General features: G+C 31.8%; 1 protein-coding gene across 2 annotated transcripts in view; it reads left to right on the top strand.

Moving 5' to 3' along the window:
• Positions 1–1,195: 1,195 nt before the first annotated feature.
• LOC118737880 (retinol dehydrogenase 13) overlaps positions 1,196–11,788 on the top strand; it is a 60,957-nt gene continuing 50,364 nt past the window's right edge. The window contains exon 1 of one of the 2 annotated variants that reach the window (XM_036468684.1): positions 1,196–1,394. The gene's annotated coding sequence lies outside the window, so the exon portion shown is untranslated. Of the gene's footprint in view, positions 1,406–11,788 lie in introns of both variants that reach the window. The other variant, XM_036468685.1, reaches the window with a different exon arrangement.

Genomic DNA, 11,788 nt, shown 5'->3' with positions numbered 1-11,788 from the left:
ACGAACGTAATCCGAAAGCGGGGCCAAAATTCGAAGCTTAAAAGAAGTTTTTCCAAATTCGACCATTATATTTCTACTTCTAAAAAAAATTTATGTTGCAGTGTTGATATTCACGAAATTTTTTATGTATTTTACTAACCTTGAGACGTAGATTCCATTTGGTTTTGCGGGATTTCGTTTACTTGCAGTAATTCTACATGTTTATAACTTTTCTGTTCGAATTTACCATAATGTTGTGCTTGGGCGATGTGAAAGAGGGAACTTTGGGTACAAGCGGTTACTGTGAACGGTTTTCGCTTCTTAGGGGTTCCTTTAAGCCAACTTAATGGTGGAAAAGCCCTATCCAGAAATGTTGCCGAACTTTTGGATTTCGCGCACTGTGCGACGGTTGCTCACTTCACATGAAACGTCCTGTACATATACAATTTAGATATTTCATCCAAAATTAGAGGATGTGTAGCTCAAATTCCGTTAAACTTGAAAAATCCAAACCGTTAGCCGAAATGTCGCCGATTTTGGATTAGACGTTCGTGTTTAAAACATATTAAAACCATATTTTAAAGGCCGCATGGTCTAAGCAAAGATAACAAACACCGTGGGTAATATGGAGCAAAATAAAAAATCTTCACAAAATAAAAAATTTGTTTTTTAAGCGACCAATCCATAAAAATTGTAGAATATTTTTAGTTTTGGTCCTAAAATTGCCATCCCCATTTCTTGAAGAAAGAAAAAAAGGTTGCGGATTATATGTTATTAAGTGAAGGATATAGTGCCGAAATTTGCAAACAAATTTGCGTTTCTATGGTTTGTCGCATTATAGAAAATCTTACCGAATTCCTATTTTTGACACCTTCCTACCTATAAAAGCTAATGAGATATTTTTTACCTTAAAAACTGGTTTTTGTAAACCTTGCTAAAAAAAATTACATTAGCTGCATATGTTTTGACCTCCAATGTATATAGTATGTACTATGTATTTGAATATATTTTTTTCATAAAACTACGTCACTGCCAGTTTATGCAATCCGACTGACTATCTATCCATGCTTTTGCTCTCCATTTTTCGCGTATCCATTTTAGTAGTTTTTCATTTGTCTCCCCCACGGCCAATTGCAACTCTGTATTCTTATCGTTTGTTATGTTTATTTTGCATTTGCTTTTACTTATTTATGTTTATTTTTGTTTTGCAGATTTCATCGCATTTTCGCAAATTTAAGTCAAAACGCTGCCAAGCGCGCAGATGAGTTCACTTCACTTCACGATTATACGAATGCCTCGGAGTGGCTAAGCGGGTGAGAGAAGAGCAAGAAGTGGGGATCAGAACTGCGATTTATGTAAGCTTGGAGGTGTCAAGGAGCAGGCTGCCGAAGAACGTCATGAAGCTTTGAAGTGCTGTAAATATTTTGTTAGCGCAATAAATTACCTAAATAACTAAATTAGTTTGTATGTACTTATAAGGCTTAGTGCTAAGTAATTAGTTTAAAATAATACGAGAACTAATTCTAAAAGCAAGCAGGTTGAATAAGGCGGAAAAGTAAAAAGCAAAAAATGTACTGGAAATAAATTTTCAAATAATATGCTAAAGTTTTGCAGTTTAATAAATAATTTGTTTTTGTTATGCAAAATTAGCGAAACGAAGATTATCATCATCCATAAAATTAACCTGTGTTTAATCGTTCCACATTTTGTTTTTTTCATTTTGCATTCAAGTTCACTTTACTTTAATATTTCGCTTGCTTGTTCACATATGTTGTTGCATGATATACAAATCGCTACCTTAAGATGAAAAGGTGCCAAGTCCACTTTTCTTTTTTAATTTAGGTTTTGATGCAGACTGGCAGATAATGCGAATCTATATCGATTTTTCGTATTTGCTGAACAATTAAAAAAAAAATGGACTTGGCACCTTTTCACCTTTAGGTAGCGATATATATATTCCAAGGTGCATAGTTCGCTAAATTGCAAATTTACAATGCGTGAATAATCAATCAGCTCTTCTTATACTCCGAATTTTCTAGTGACAGTTTTCGACACTTTTAATTTTATTTGAATAACTTACATGTATGTACATAAGTATGTACATATGTATGCCACTATAGCCAACCAAATGTTCTCTTTTCACTGGCATACACAATTTACTTGTCGAAAAATTTGTTTTTGCAGCGCTTCTTAAATATAATCTAATGGCCGTATTCATAAAAAAATAAAATATATTTAAGGAGCTCTATAAAGGGACATATTCATACAAATTTTCTATTTAAAGTCGACTTTATATTTTATGAATTTGCGTGTAAGTATTTGATACCTTACCTTTTCTCGGACAATTTAAAGTAGGCGAGCCAATGAATCTGGCCCTTGAAATCGAGGTATTTCCCAAATGAAAACTTTAACTCAAAATGTTTACAAAAAATTACATTTAAATTGGTAAATGTTTAAATTAAGTATTTAGAGTCGGAAAAACTCCAATTATTCTAACAAAACAACCAAAATAAGCTACTTTTTTATTTTAACTAATTAAGCATAAAAGATAACAAATAATTTTTTACTTTTCCTTTTATCTAAATTTTTTGTCTATTTCGCGCCTTTTTAGTTTAGAAAAACCGTTAAAGACGTTGCCTTCAATTGGGAGAAACTTTCCGAATATTGCTTTCTTTTAGTACCAATGAATAGTATATAATATTTTATCTTTATTTTCTAAACAATAAACCGAATAAATATATAATGGAAATATTCAAAAATATTTTAGATGTTTAAGTGTTTAAATTACTTTTCATTTGATAACCAATATAATGTATTATTTAGTTCATAAATATTTTTGGATAAGTGGCAACCATATACGAATATTATCGGAGGTAACACCAAATATAGCATTTAAATGCAAAACATGATCTGAATACAAAATTTTTTCAAATTATTTTTTTTAGAATTATAAAAGTCTTTTGATAATAATTATGTGTGAGAAAAATTTTTTAAGTCATCGATAATTATTATTTTAAGAATTGTATAATAAAAGTATTTTCGTAACAATTATCAGCGAGAAAAATATTCTTAAGTCTTCATAGACTTTTATTTATTTTTTTATTTTAATATAATAATCATTGATTGACTTTTATTTTTTTGTCTTATAATAGTTATGCCTCTGGTTTTTTTTTACTTTGTTTGGCCCATAGTATTGAGTATAAAAGTGTGTTGGCATTGTTCAACTTTGCGTTCAACTCAGCGCAGGGTTGCACGAAAAAAAGTTGAATGGCTAAAAATATCAAAATATGAAAAAATATCAAAATATCAAAATATTCGCCATAAAAAGGTGTTTGCATTGTTCAACTTTGCATTCAACTTTTGGTTGAATGGCCTTTCAATTAATCGCTTTCAACAAAGTTGGTCGCCAGCCAACATTTAGCCATTCAACTTTTTTTTCGTGCAACCCTGCGTTGAGTTGAACGCAATTGTTGAATGCAAAGTTGAATAATGCAAACACTGCTTAATGATTATTCCACGTGTTTTGTATTATATTTTTTTTTTGTTATTGCCGCACGGTGATATATTATTAACTGGTGTATCCAACAAAAAAATAATTTTGTTATTTTTGAGTTTAAGTTTTAAGCCGCAATACTAACAACATACATACATAATGCATAATTTTTGAAACCTCAAGTGAACTCATCATATAAAAAAAAAAGTTCTCATAAAAAATCTGCATATCAGTAAAGAGCATCGCCAAGAATAATATCTGTATACAAGATTTTAAAACCTTGTTTATATTTTTACTACTTTTAATTTAACATCTCTACTATATAAGTAAATAGATATTCCACATTTCTGTTATCATAGCATTTCACCAAAAGCAAAAAAAAAAAAACAAATTGGGCTCAGCACAAAAACACATTTTTTAGCAATAAGTACCACATCAAAGTCTAACAACTATGTAAATGCATTGCCTTGTAGATAAAAAATGCGTAGCGTTATTCGATTGTATTATAAATGAAATTATTTTCAAGGTAGCCCTTAAGAATATAGATAAATATATGTATAGACACTTACTGTAAGTAGACGCTGACGATTAGCAAATTTAAACCGTATCAGTAATCCAACCAAATCCGATTTATTCATGCGAAATCAATTAACAAATAAAATAATCCAACAATTGTATACATTTTTTTTAGATTAGCCACTTTATAGTAGTTTTGAAAGAGATAATTGTATTGACGGCTTTTACTGAACTAAGTTATTGACCAGAACTCGTCTGACTGTCTTTCGTTCGCAGTGAAAGATCGAAGTCACCTATAAAGCTAAGAGCAGCTCGTTGACACAACTTTCGATGGGATGTCTATCATAAAAGCTGCTTTTAGCCTTAGAGTCGACTTTATTTTGGCTATAACTACAGGTCAAAGACTTCAAGAGTTTTTTTTTTTGTATAACAGAGCGTTATGGAAATTTTAGGATCTCAACTATGTTATGCCCAAACTTTAATTTCCGCAAGTGGTGGTCAATCTGTACGTTTTTTACAACCAAGATGAAGTTTTGACTTTTTGAAGCAAAATCCGATTAAATACATATCATTTTTTATTTCAATTAACACCAACAAAAACTTTTGTCTAGCGTTAAAAAAAAAATAAAAATATGTTAAGAACATTTTAACACCAGAACACTTACCAGAACATTCCTTTTTGAACATATGCGTGAACATAGTGCAGCTAAGGGGTTCAAATCTTATACAAAAGTCTTAAACAAAAACTTTACAAGAATATGAAAATCTATGGATTTAGGATGCACAGTTAGTAGTGTTCTAATACCAGTACTTAGAAATATATATTCGAGTACATGTACCCCTACGAAGTAGTTTTTGCAAAAACGAATCACGATATGAACCACTCGACCTTCCTATGGTTAAAACTAAAATACCCCACAAAATTGGAGAACAAAACTAATAACGAATCAGAGGAGGATGTGGTGCCAGGCTACGATTTGTGGAAGCATCGTCTAGAATTCTCTCTCGTTACTTAACGTCTCCTATTTCAACACTTTCAAGTAATCCCATTTAATTTTTGATATTTTCAAAAACGACTTGGTGATATTAACTACACTTTTGTTTACATTAAACCCCTTTTTTTTTTGCTGATTTTTTCGTTTGAATACACTTATTTTCTGCACTTAGCAGATGTTTTTTCATATACAAAAGAAAAATGTTTATTATAATTTTAACATTTTGCCTCTGATGGTATTTGGACGTGGACCTTTTGAAAGTAAGCAAATAACAGCAAGCATTTCTGCACATTCAGCTTCAATTTTTCTGTAAATTTATCCTCACATGTTCAAATTAAACAGTGTAACAGTTAGCGTAATCGTGTTTTTTTATGTTTTTAAATGGTTATCCACAGAAATTTATGCTTGCTAAAAATTCAGACTTCCCGCTGATCTACGCAAGTTTTTAATCCCGAGCATATGAAGGTTAACCCAGGACTTGCATAATTGCTGCTAAACAATAAAAAAATATAGAAAACTCCAACAAAAGTTAGCTACTTTTTTGCGGCATGATGCAAAATTAAAAAAAAGGAATTAATTAAATATTCATTGCAAATGTACATTTTGAAAATAGTGAACCTAGCAATTTTGCTTTTATAGGTAGAACTTATTGCATTTATCATAATTGGATGTTGAAAAAAAAAAACTAAAACTAAATGCAGTGTAAACACAATCAGAATCAGGTTAATCAGAAACTATGACGTTTGGGCATAGCTTGGTTGATGCCGTGTGTTAAAAAAACTCACTGAGCACTGGGAAATAAATGTACCTTCCTTGGAAGGGCATACTGTAAAATTCAAACATAATTTACAAAAATGTATTTTGATAGTTCTAGTATTCAGAACAAGTGTACGAAAAACTTTAGAAAATATTGCGAAAAGCGTACGTTTGTGAATGGAAGTGTAGGTACAATGCACCAAAGAGGTTTTTTTTATCACTGCACTCTAGCTCCGCTCCGAGCTCCGCTCTTGGCTCTACTTCCGTTCCCAATAAATATAATTTTTTTGTTTTTATTTAATTACTTAGTACATATTGAGTGCTAACCGCTAAAAAATTTGCTCATTTTTTTAATTTTCTTTTTGATGCAGAACATAGATATGTATGTACATATATGCAGCTATTTATATGATCCCAATGTATTTTGTCTTGTAAACAAAATGGCAGATATTAATTAACCTAGCCAACAAAAAATTCGGTCATGGATCCGAAAAAGGAAAAAAGTGAATGAAATGCGGATTTTTTCCACTTTGGGATACTTTTATGAACCGTATTTCGACTTCAGTATGTGGCAGAAGCGTATGAAATGTTTTGGCTGTTTTTCTGAAATTTTTCTTACTGCATTTTTCGTTCAATACGCTTTCCTTCTGCACTTCACAGATCCTTTTGCATGGTTTGAAAAATAGAAGCGGCTGACGCTATTCGAACCCAACAACTTCTGAAAGCTAACAAATACCAGCATGCTCCTCTACACGCTCAGCTACTGCCGACTACGTATACATGCTTTCAAATGTTCAGCTTAAACAAATTAAATACAATTATTGCTTTCAAATAACATGATCTTTTTCGAATGTATCGAATGTTTTTCGGATACAAAAATTAATGAAAATTGTAGTCGTTTTCTCTTCGTTTCCGTATATGGAGAATTGTACCAAACCGCACTGTCGGCGAAATTTATATTCCTCTGCTGGCTGGGAAGTCATCTGAGATCTTCACACCGAGCTTGGTACTCGCTAACTCGGTGTAAAAATGAAGACTTTGCTTTGTTATACTCGTTTTTACGGCTCCTACACAGAGCGAAAACCACTTAATAAATAACTTGAAGAAGAAAGCCTTCTTATTTTTAGTTAATAGGATGTTTTCAATGAAATCAAGAAGGAATTCTCTCTACCTTTTCGTCTACGGTGGTCGCCTTATCGACATTATTCTATTTAAACGACTTCAAGTCGACATTACATAAATATAATTAAGAAGAAGTACGTACTTTTCAATGGATCAAGCAGTTTTCTGTATGATTTTAAAATACATTTTTATTAATAAAACCAATACGAATTTTCACATAAAATCAATAAGGAATGGGGTTTTCATACTTAGCCTAGAAACTTTTCTTTCTCCATGTGTATAGGTACGTTATTTTGCTGGCATATTCAAGAAAAATATTCAGAAAATTCGAATGTTGAATGTTGAATGTTTTCTTGATACTTTATTGACAAACTTTTTCGTAATTTATGAGACTATAAATTTAATGTCAATTGTTCTAAGCTACGAAATAGCGCTTCTTACCGCCATAGTCTCTTCTCGATCACAGAATGGAATCACACAACGTTCTTCCCTTCAAAAATTATCAAAATAATTATTGGAACCGCTGGAGCCATCCTAACAATTTTCGCTAGGGAAAACCACCACTTTCTAGTCGTCCTTCCAAAGCATGTGGAGGCGTTCAAAACACTAGTCGTGATGTTAAATTTTCTTGAATATCTTGATGTCCCTTTCTGAAATTCCTTAAGCTCAAGTGAGCCAGTCGGGGTTTAAGTTTTGATGTCATACCGTTTAATGTATTATAACTTTGGTGCGATGTTTGTAAGTGTACCAGAAGAATATGTATACCAAAATAATCGGCTAACTTTAACTTATAGTTTTTATATAACTGATTGTTCAGATATGAGGTTGTGTTTTAAAACTTTTTCATTAAGACAGCTAAAACCATGTACTTTTGTGAGCTATGTATTTATAAACTAATCATACTACTAGGTCTACTGAAAAAATTATCAACATCGCTTCTCTAAATGCTATATCTCCCATACCACTGACTGTTCAGATATAGGTTTTTGCGATGTAACTCCTTTATATAGGCAGTTCAATACAACCATGAAATTTTCTGACCTGTTTACTTATCGATAATTCAAGGACTACTGTGAGAATCATTAAAATCGATGTTGTATAAGTTGTATCTTATATAGTACTGATTGTTCAGATATGAGTTCTTGTTATATACTAGCACTAGTAATTGAGGTGAAAAAAATATTTTCTCTGCTTGCTTATCATAAATAAAAAATTCACAGTGAAAATTTAGTATAAAGTTTAGCTCCCAAAAAAACTATTAAAAAAACTTTTAAAAGTTGAAGCTAAATTTTCTGACGTTCATGAAAGGTATGAAGATTTGCGCATAACCGAAACCATCACAATCATAAATTGTTTTCTTCAATTTCGGTCGATGCAATAAAAATCTTACTTTGCGAAGGACCTTCTGTAATTTCCATATAACCTTATTGTTGCAGTTTGACTTTTTTCAGGTCGTTAAATTTCTTTTAATTTTATTTCCAACAAATCGCCTTGGTTCCGCCAAATCTGCTGTTTTAGCATTTTTTGGAGTTAATCCATTCTTGGAAATGCCTTTGGTGTTATTGAATCAGGAAAATTAGTTACAAAAACTTAAATTTTCTCCGCTTTACCAGTTACATCTTTTGCCGTGTCACAGGAGAGTGATGCATATTCTTGTGACGCAATTTGGAAATCACATTTTTTCAGGGACCGTAACGGTTATGCTTTTTTTCAAAAAAGTCAAAAAATATTCGTTATTTTTTCACCGACTTGTTTTCAGTCAAAAAAAAAGTTAAAAATTGACTTTTATTTTTTTGGTCCAAAATAAAAGCTAAAATATGACATTAATTTTTTCAGTCGAAATCAAAAGTTAACACTTGACTTTAATTTTTTCAGTCAAATATAAAAGTTAAAATATGACTTTTACTTTTTCCGAAGATTATGTTCGAAAAGCGTTTATGGAAATTGGCATCTATAAGGAGAACCGCATTGATGTATATACGGACCTTATGGATTACTGGGAGAGCAAAAAATGTATATATCCCCGACTCAGAGGTCTGGCATGTATTATACATCAATTGCCAGCGACACAAGTCAGTGTAGAACACGCGCTCTCAGTACTAAACTTATTCTTAGCGATTTGTGATACAATTTGTCGGAGCAGAACTTGGCAGCTATGTTAATTGTTAAATTGAATTCCGAATTATTCCTGTAAAAAGGTGAATAACTTAAAGCTTAAATTAAAGAAAATCAATATATTTAAAGAAGATAGAAAACTGCAATTGAAAGGATGTGCATTTTTTATTAAAACATGTTGTATTGTGAATATGTAAATTGCTATTATGACCGAAACAATAAAAGTCAGATTTAACTTTTATAATTGACCGAAAAAATAAAAGTCAATTTTTAACTTTTATTTTTGACAGAAAAAATAAAAGTCAAATTTTAACTTTTATATTTGACCGAAAAAATAAAAGCCAAGTTTTAACTTTTACTTTTGACTGAAAATTCTTTCCGACTGACTTTTTGAATTGAAATTTTGAAAATAAGTATTATTTTCGGTCCCTGCCTTTTCTGTATTTTTTAACATTAATCTCCAAAGTATGCAAGATAGTACTTTTATTTTTACCACTTTTTTGCAAAATTGACTATTCTTCAAAATTAATCTAAAATGATACTATTCTTGAAGAAAAATAATGCATACATATGTTTATATCGTCACCGGAAATGCAAAAGGCCGTAACTAACAAAGAATCCAAAATTAACTTTTTGATTGATCATCAAGCATTTCATCGAATTACATAAAAAATTTATGGTTACGGCGTTTTGCATTTAAGGTGACGACAGGTACGAAGCACAACTTGACAAGGTGTGAAATTATTATTAATTAGTTATTAAATAGTCTTTATTAAAAAAAAATGTTAAATGACGTACAGCATGAATAGATTTAAGATCAAAAGGATTTGTAAAATTTACTTTCTATGTAAAAAAGAATTGAATAAACTATAAATCACGCGCATTTATCGCTAAATATATTAATACTATTCATGCATTATGATAATACTTAATTAAAAAAGGATTGACTCTCACGAAATCTAAAAACATAGCAGTAGTTTTAGTAAAAAAAAACTTTACGTAAAGGGAACTTTGATTAAAAATAAATAAATCATCTATGAAAAAGAGTTGAAAGCTTAATAGTGATACTAATTTTAAAAACTCTAAAGTTAAAAGAAAAACTAATTTCATTTGTGAATACTTGTTTGGCGCGTGCTAAAAAAAAAACACAAAAAAAAACAAATGCCACAAAAACTATACTTGTATACTATTGAGTAATTAGTAATTAAAATGCGTTTTGGGACGCTCTGTAAACAATACGAATAAACACACGCCATACATTCACATAAAAACTTGCATACAACACACACACACATAAGCATTTAAAATAGCTTCAAATTAGCATATAAACTAATTAAAATAAATCGTAATTGGTAAAATGAAATTTATATTGCGTTGTTGATTTAATCAAAATTGTGTATTAATTAAATTGCATTATGGATTGGCGCGGTAGCTGTGAGAAAAATACGCATACATTCATAAATGCATATGTATGTATGTATGTATGCTAAAGTCCCAGTGATAGGTTCAAAGGTCAGCTCAAATGCAGGTGGTAATGAGAAATATAGCCTTTCGTGGACGCGTGATTGCAAATAGTACTACTAGGTCTACGAAGCGCACCGAAACTAAGTAACAAAAGCGATTAAAAACTGTTTATTTGTTATTTCGTACAAATACTAGAAGAAACTGGGTAAAAGGGGAGTCATTAATGGTAATGGAACTTTCACGGTGATGAAAAATCTACACAAATAATGCCATACAACTTTATTGTACGTCCAATATTTTTACTACTATTACTTTAGGATAAATATGAACGAAGCAAAAACGAAATTACACTGAAAATGACACAACGCCGAAAGCGATTTGCCTCCAAATCAAATTTTAAAAAGGGTGACCAAAATTGGCGACAAAATCCATCATCTAAATATCTGATACCATCATCTATAATACCATATACATATGTATCATCATCTATAGAGGTAAGGTTCCACCCGAATATTTTAATCGTTTTAAAATTTGTCTGCCATTTAACCAAATGACTTGCCGAAACGCCGTCATATCCGAATTTGGTATTCCCGCGAAATAGATATGACTGTGTAAATGACATTGACCAATACCGCCAGCTCCATCATAATTGACAAAGACCACTTCGAGCCGTTTGCCACCAAACGGGGTTTCAGAGAGGGCGACTCTCTTTCGTGCGGTTTCTTTAATATGATGTTGGAGAAGATAATAAGAGCCGGAGAACTAAACCGCTCTGGAAAATTTTACTTTCAAGAGCGTGCAACTACTGCCGTATGCCGATGACATCGACATCATCTTTTCCAAGTTAGGTAAGGAAGCAAAGCGAATAGGTTTGGTGGTAAACGAGAACAAGACGAAGTATCTCCTGTCATCAAACAAACAGTCAGCACATTCGCGCCTTGGCAACCACGTCAGTGTTGCCAGTTACAATTTCGAGAAAGTAGAGAATTTATTTTACTTGGGAACCAGCATTAACACCAATAATAAGGTCAGCATCGAAATTCAACGCAGAATCACTCTTGCCAATAAGTGCTACTTTGGACTGAGTAGGCCATTCAGAAATAAAGTACTCTCTCAACGTACAAAAACCACACTCTATGAGTCCCATAAGATAAACAATGAGCTTAACAACGACATGGACATTGTGCAGCGAATTAAAATACAGCGACTCCGCTGGCTGGGCCTTGTCGTTCGAAGGCACACTTACGCTCCACCTCTGAAAATGTTCAACTCGGAAACCGCTGGTGATAGCAGTGTAAAAGAACTTCGACAAAATTTTTGTATCAACGTGGCATCCAATTGAGTAATT

This window comes from Rhagoletis pomonella, unplaced genomic scaffold (assembly GCF_013731165.1).
Source record: "Rhagoletis pomonella isolate Grant_MI unplaced genomic scaffold, Rhpom_1.0 Rhpom_scaffold_00004, whole genome shotgun sequence".
Classification (NCBI taxonomy): Eukaryota; Metazoa; Arthropoda; class Insecta; order Diptera; family Tephritidae; genus Rhagoletis; species Rhagoletis pomonella.
This window is presented reverse-complemented; position numbering and strand designations above follow the sequence as displayed.